This window comes from Falco punctatus (assembly GCF_963210335.1).
Source record: "Falco punctatus genome assembly, chromosome: 2".
Taxonomy (NCBI): domain Eukaryota; kingdom Metazoa; phylum Chordata; class Aves; order Falconiformes; family Falconidae; genus Falco; species Falco punctatus.
The window spans coordinates 92,668,929-92,676,806 of record NC_137581.1 but is presented as its reverse complement, the minus strand read 5'-3'; positions in this window follow the sequence as shown (position 1 = coordinate 92,676,806).

The following is a 7,878-nucleotide window of genomic DNA, read 5'->3' as shown; positions in this document are numbered from 1 at the left end:
GGAAGACATGAGTCTGTGGCATATAGGCTTTCTCTAATAGCCTTGTATGCAATGTATTTAAGTGTTAGTTAAGCATGTACTGGTTATAATTAATTGAACCTGTAGATTCAAATACTTTTCCCGAAGTACAACATGGAATTTCTTGCACACTCAACCTCAAAGCTGTACCAGTTGGTGGAGTGCCTTCCCAGTTAGGTAGGCTGTCTGGTAAAGATGGTACTTCAAATTCTTACGCTAACATACCACAAGCAAAGCTCTTAACCTTAAACCATATAGTCTTTTCCTAGAAAATTTGATATCCACATTTTGACTTCTTTTCCTGAAAGAAACTAGGACCAACGTTTATTCTTGGCAAGGCAATGTGTGAAATAAATACAAGCTACCCTTAAACTTTAGTTCCCATGTATTTACTTTCTAGTTTTGGTTGCTGTCATTTTAAGGAATATGAACATGTGTAGCTTTTTCTGGTACTTAAAAGTTCTTTGCACTTACTTGGGAGGGGATTTCTGAGTCGAGCACATCTCTCAATGAGCTTCCCACCCTCACTGCCCTTGACAGTTTAGTGGCTAAATTACTTGAATGTTCAGGCTGCGCTGAGCTCCTGATCCTTTTCCTGTAGTAATGTACATGGAAATAATGTAGCTGTCTCTGAAAGAGAGAAAGGTTATACAAGGCCTAATAAATGTGTTTTAGCTCATACCACTAAGAGGAACTGTGTGCCAAACTGACATTTCTTAAATGGTGGAGCAAATGGGAAGCTGGCCGTCGTTATAGATTTGTGTGGGTTTTGTATTTGTGGTCCAAGCACAATGCAGGAATGAAAAGAAGGTAGCAATGACCAGTCAGTCAAGTTAGACCCAGAGCTTATTAATTAATTAATCCTGCTAACCATGTGGCATAAAAAACTCTGGAAAGAAGTATTTCAGACTTGCTTTTCAAATTACTTGCTTTATAGAATCAGTCTGTTCAAAAAACAGTTGTTGCAAGAACTGGTTTTCAGCTAACACTAAGCATTAAGTAATTTTCCTGAGGAAAAGTGAAAAACTTTGTATCTGATGCATCATACCCTTGGCAAGGTAGGACATGCAGTTTTCTATTTTTACAATTTATTATTTGGACATTTGTATCTTTAACAGTTCTTTGTATAGTGCTTGTTCTATATGGAGGTGAGAGTGAATTTTTGGACCCTGCTGCGAGAATATTTTAAAGGGCTTTTAGAGACATGACAGATGTATAGAACAGCAATACAAATATATTTGTTACTGACTTAATGTGTAAATGAAGCAGAATGTCCCAAGTGGAAGGCTTTTGAAGTGGGGGATACCTTTTCTCTTTCCTACCCTTAACGTACCCATATCCTGTCAACTTACCTGGCCACGATGAGCTATACTTTGCTTCCTGAAACCAGTCAATACAGTTTCATGCATTGCTTAAAGAGTGTTGTTTAAAAAAAACAACAAACAAAACAAAAAACCAACCAACAAATTCGTGTAAGGGATAAGCTGAGCACTAACTGATCTGCCATACAGCAGGCTATTGCACTGCCAGTCTGCAGCCAAATTGGCTCCAGTAGGGTTTTTAAGTAAACTTGTATTAATGCCTTTCTCCTGCTACCAGAACTGTTTAACCTGGGCTGTAAACTGACGTAGCCTGACGTAAGTATATCTAATTGTCAAAACTCTGGGGCCTGATTGGCAGTTTCACCATGATTAAGCTGCAAAAAGCTAAATTTATATGTGATTCAAGACCCAAATATGTGTATAAGTACACAAGTAAGTTAGGGGTGTATCTAATGTTTCGTCCTTCCTTTCATTACACCTGGTTACGTTACAGTTCAATTCTCAGGTGTTGCAGAAAATCTACCTCTTTGGACTGTAGATGGAAATAACTGTGAAAAAAAGTGATGCAGAAATCTAGTTTGTGCTAAACACACTGCTTTATTTTTACAACCCATGTCTGCTTTCATGAGGATAAATGATAAAATGAACAGGCAGTCTTTGTTTTGCTTTTCAAAAACATTTTGTAGAGATTTTTCACTAATGTGAATCTGAAATTTTATCTACTCGATTCTGTATAGATTAAGTAAATAAGTATGCTTAATATATTGGACTCTGAGTTTTTCTTTAACATCATATTCATGTCTTCTAACCGGATCTACTGAACTCGTATTTGTTTGAAAGTCAAGAGTGAAATTGAAAAGATGTGTGAAATTTGAGTTCTAGCGTATTATGCCCGAAGGAGGGCGCTGTTACAGGGTCATGTTGACGACTTGCTTCTTACTGGTTGGTGGTGGCCAGTACAAGCCGCACAGGCAGCGTACGGTAAGTAAAGCGCTGTACCTGCCACGCTTGCCCAGCGGTGGGCTTGTTGGGAGCCTCACAAGGTGGAGGGCAGGAGCTTTGGCTGAACGTGTGGCTGCCTGCTTTGAATTTGGCTTGTGCCTTGTCTCCAAAAATTTATCTACTGTGTTTAAGTTGGGTGCAGTGTGAAGAATATGGGGGTTTATGTTAAAAACCAGGTTGTCTAATAACTTCATCAGCACTCCCTGTTCTGTCATACTATGTGGGGTCATCTGTTACTAATGTACAGTTCCCTCCCAGTTCCTTAATAACGCTGAGGGTTTTATTTGCCTCTTCTGGCATATTACCTGACATTTGGCAACTTACCTAACTGAGGAGAACTGGTCTCGAGTTCCGCTTTCCTTTATGTATCCTTTTTCCTGGGTAGCATGTAGAATTGTTTTACAAAAATACACTATTGTGCTCTGTGACTCTTCAAAGACAGTATTTCTTTACTTAAAGTTGTTCACTTGTTTTGAAGTTGCCAGTTTTATAGAAGCTGAGCAGTTCAGGTCTTACCCCTGAGCCTTTTCTAGAGCTGTGTCAAGTATTCTGGAAATCCAAGTACACTGCCTGGTCTCAGTTGCTGTCCTTGCTGTACTTGTTTGCTCCTTCAGAGTATTCCCTATGTCTGACTGAGACTTGTCTCTGCAAAAGGTGCTGCTTCTGCCCCTATATTGGCATCTTATTTCTGTCCTTTCCTATAGTGCACAATGATACAGAAGTCAAATCTGCCGTTAGTAGTTTCTTGGATCTCCCTAGTCACCGAATTCCATATAGAAAATTGTCAGATTTGCAAGCTTTTGATGGAGATAAATGTGGTTATACATTACAGTTGATAGTTGGGGAGATTTTGCCCTTTTTTATTAGTGCTAACTATTAACATGTGCATGTGCACATACACATTTGAGCTGTACTTGACTCTTGTCTGAGGACTTACTTCATCAGCTGCATTCTGAGCCCTTCAGCCCAGCTGCTAGGGCTTCATCTCCCTGGCAGACAGGCAAGTGTGTGTGATGCACCTGCAAAGGATACTTCCTTTTGGGCCTTTAGTAAGTTACTCCTCACAAGTACTTTTTGTTCCTTTCTGAAAGTTAATCTAAATGAAAAAAAACCAAACCAAAACCCACGTATCCACCTTTTTCCTCTTGTTTAGACATGTCTTCTTGAAAGAATGATGTGTTTTCTTCTAACAGCCTGTCATGGTTTAACCCCAGCTGGCAACCAAGCCCCACGCAGCTGCTTGCTCACTCCCCCTCACCCGGAGGGATGAGGAGGAGAATCAGAAAGGAATGTAAAACTCAAGGGTTGAGACAAGAACAATTTAGTAGGTAAAGCAAAAGCAAAGCTCTGAAAGCAAAGCAAGGAATTAATTCACCACTTCCCAGGGGTAGGGAGGTGTTCAGCCATCCCCAGGAAGATGCCAGATGTCCCCCCCTTCCTCCTTCTTCCCCCAGTTTACATACTCTGCATGATGACATTTGGTATGGAATGTCCCTTTGGCTAGCTTGGGTCAGCTGTCCCAGCTGTGTCCCCTCACAGTTTCCCGTGTCCCTCCAGCCCTCTGGCTGGCAGGGCCCAAGGAACTGAAGTCCTTGATTTAGTATAAACATCACCCAACAACAACCAAAAACATCAGTGTGTGGTCAGCACTGTTCTCACAACAGCCGAAACACAGCACTGTGCTAGCTGCTAAGAAGAAAGTTAACTCCATCCCAGCTGAAGCCAGGACACAGCCCCACTCGGTCTCATCTAACCATGCCAGCTTTTATTGAACTTGCTGACTGGCACCCAGCTAGCCTGAGCTTTTAAGTAATTTCAGAATGTTGTGCTGCCTGTAAAGACTTAATTTCCTTTTAAATTCTTGTTATATGCTAGCTTTGAGGTTGCACTTTACTTTGGATTTCTGGCTCAGACAAGGATCTGGGGTGTGCCTAGCCTATGGACTGTGACAGCCGAGTCCTGAAGCAGGGCTTCTCTCTAATTCAAGACTATACCAAGAATACTGATCCTAAAGCTCTACTTCAAGAAAGTAATTTCTTACAGCATCTAAAAATTTAAATACCCTGTTAGATCTTGTGGTATCTGCTCAAATTCATCTTCTTAGCTTAAGTCCCTTATTTTAACCTTATTCTAACTACAGCCATATAACACATACTCCATACAGATGTAGTTCACTATGACTTCCACCATATTTATGTCCTGGTGTCAAGAGTAAAAGTAACTACTATGGTTCTGCCAAGTCCAAGATATGTTACCGGTATTTAATCCATGTAATTTTTGGGGTTGGTTGGTTGTTTTTTTCCCTCATGACCAGTGTGCTTCTGTTGTTTCCTGCCAGTAAGTTTCTGACCCTCCTAACCCTCTTCTCTGGGATATGTGTTTTATGTAGGCCCGATATTCAAAGCAGGGAATCATTGCCTTTTAAAGGGGAAGAACAGGTACACAGGCACCACGTTACCCTTTGGTATGTGCGTTTTGCCATGCCTGGACGCTGGGGGAAGCTCTGGGTTTGAATTCACAGGACAGAAGCTGATGCTGAATTAAGAAGAATCTACTACATTGGACTTCCCGGTGGCTAAAAAGCAAAAGGTCAAACCAGTTGTTGACCAAGTACTTCTCATTCTTCGTAGGGTGTTCACACAGTGAGCAAGTTTACTTTGCCCAGCTATTTCAGCGCTGGAGTCAAAAGGCACAGTGTACGCACCAGTAATAAAAAAGTATAGCATGGATAAGGGTATAAACTACATGGCTGTGTATTAAAAAATACCTGGTATCAAACAGTTGACACTCTTAAGGGTCTTGCATGCTCCAATAAAAGCAAATACAATTCTTCATACACAGTAAAGGAAAAACCCTGAAATTGCTCTTTGTCTCACTGAAGCAAAATGCAGGAATGTTACGCACTCTGTTTTGTCGTTGTATGGGTATCAGTCTTCTGCAATAATTCAGCATCAGTTACGCTTAACCACTTACAACTCCTCACGGAGATATTTCTGGTTTTCAAGTTTACGTTCAGGCTGTTGGTGTTGCGCTGTCAGGTTGTTAGAGAAGAAGACAGTGGGAACAAAAATACGTGATGCATGCTAATAATGTGTCTTGGCTTTATTAGTAATAAACCACCACTACATGGTGGTGCTGCAAGCGTGCGAGAGTGCTGCGCTCCAGCTACCGAGCGCTCTCCTGAAGCGCTCAAGGGGTCTGATGAGATAGAGTGGCTCAAGATTTTATCATTCAGCTTCTGGAAAGGCAGAAATAAAGTAGCAGGTTTAAAATGTAGTTTATAGTTTCACTGTCATTCATGTTGTATTTCAGTACAAAGATGAATTAATATTTCCTTGGTGTGAGCTGAAAACCTTAAGATACCCTTTATGCTGAAAAATTGCATCAAATGCGTAGGTGTTGAGAACAAATGAGGAAATCACACTAAATTGGCAATTTTTCACTTGCAATTACCTTCTGTAGTTTCTTTTATGCCTGCACTGCTGGAAACAGTTTATGTAAAAAGGTAGGTGTCAAAACTCCATACACAGTTCCTTTGAAAAGAAAGGTCAGTGGATGGAAAGCTTGCTGGGTTTTCCTCTCCCCAGCATGTACCAACCTGCAAGAATAACCCACTGAGTTAAGTACACTCCATAAGTACTGTATAAGTACACCTAAAGTAACTGCTGTTCAATGCAACAAAGAAGTATCTTGCTGTAGCCATTGTTCAGGTTGACTATTTTGTAAGGTGGTTTTTTTTTATTTTAAAGCTTCAAATTCCATTATATTTACTACTAACAGCAGTACCTAAGCAGTATCTGCTTCCTGTGGAAGTCACCAGTTTTTAAAATCAAAACCTTAAAGCACTCAGACAAATAGGCTTAAATACGGTCACCTTCCAAGGTTTCACAAACATTCTACTCAGGCCATTAAAAAATACATTTTATAAAAATGACTTGCAAATTAAAAATCATAATGGTAACGGTCCCAGCAGCACGTTCTCACTCAATAATGACAAGGTTTAAGTCAACAAGACATAGGCTAATTCTTAAATTAAATACTGGCCCTGTGACCAAGTCGTCCTAGAGCTACCTAAAAGAGGCTTGTGCAGGGTTGCCACCATCAAAGGAAGTTCTGTGTGTGGACACACAATGTTGTGAGCGAGAATTAAGCTGTACACAGGCTGCATTTACCACAGCACTTTGAACTACAAGTACATTAAGGATAACGAAACCGTGCTCTCTTTTTGTTCCGTAACAAATTATCCCATCCTGCGGCCTTTCAGCTGTACAAGAGTAGGTACCGCCTGCACCCGTACGCCCCAGCTAGCTGGCCCTTCAGTGCTCTGCAGGGAACCAGCAGGGCTTTGTGGGACACTGAAGGCATCCGCCAGCGAGCAGCAACCTGTAGAGCTCCAGCTTGGAGCACATGGCATTTTAGTAATGGACATCAGGAATGCTGACAACCAGTTATTTTTCAGAGGTAGATGGGTCTGTGCAATAGCATTGTATCCACTGTAAAATTTCTCTTGGCAGCATGCTGCTAATCAGCTAGGTATGCTTTTGCAAAAACGTAACTTTATCCGGTTAACTGGGATGCAAAACAAGGTAATTAAAAAAAAAAAATGGCTTTAGGCTTTTATGAGTGAATGCGTTGCTATCTGTCTGGGTCTTCTGCAGGAGACCCCGTTTCAAACAGCAATGAGCTCAGAGAAGCTTAAGTTACAGGGACAGTATCATGAGGGCCTCTAACACCTGGGTCACCAGCCACCGGCTTCCTGAAGGGGCCCCAAGATGCTTCTGGAGCTGGTCGGCAAGTTGGACAGCCAAGGACACAAACTGCTGGCACAGCAGCTGCACTGACTGCCTCAGCTCCCTTCAGCAGCAGCCCCCTGCCCCTCCACTGCATACCTGTTAGTCAAATCAAAACCATGCTTAGAGAATGCGTTCATCTCCACTTCCCGAACATGTTAGTGTTTTTACACCCGTGAACACCAGCCAGCCCGCAGCATGGTTAATCAGGGCTGCCTCGCTGTCCTTCCCTAGCTGTCCTTCAGCGCCTTTGACCTTTCATGCTCTTTAGCACATCCCCTCCAGCTGCCACCTACCTGCTGAACTCCAACAGCACCTCGGCCTTCTGGGGGAATATTCAAGTGCTTTTGCACCTACCTGCATCACTTTTAGAAGAACCACTCTGGAAAAAGGTGTGGAAGAAGACGTGTCTATGCATGATGACCCAGTGCCTACAAAGCAGGAGGGTCCTGGTAGCAGCAGGCAGGGAATTAAGAACAAGTAGCCTAAGAGCAGCAATGAGAAGAGAGCTGCAGTCAGTAGTTCACCCCTCCTTCCCACCCCCATTAAGTTAGGCACTAAGAAGACTTCAGTGAACAGCCCCAACCACGAGGGACACACAAAGCTGAAATCACTAAGTACAGGGATGAACAGCACCATGCATGCTGGTACCAAGCATCCAGGTCTCCTGAAAGTAAACACTGAAGAGCAACAGCAGCAGGAGAGGTCACGTAAGAGCCCACAGATGTATCTGCGCCTGGAAGAGC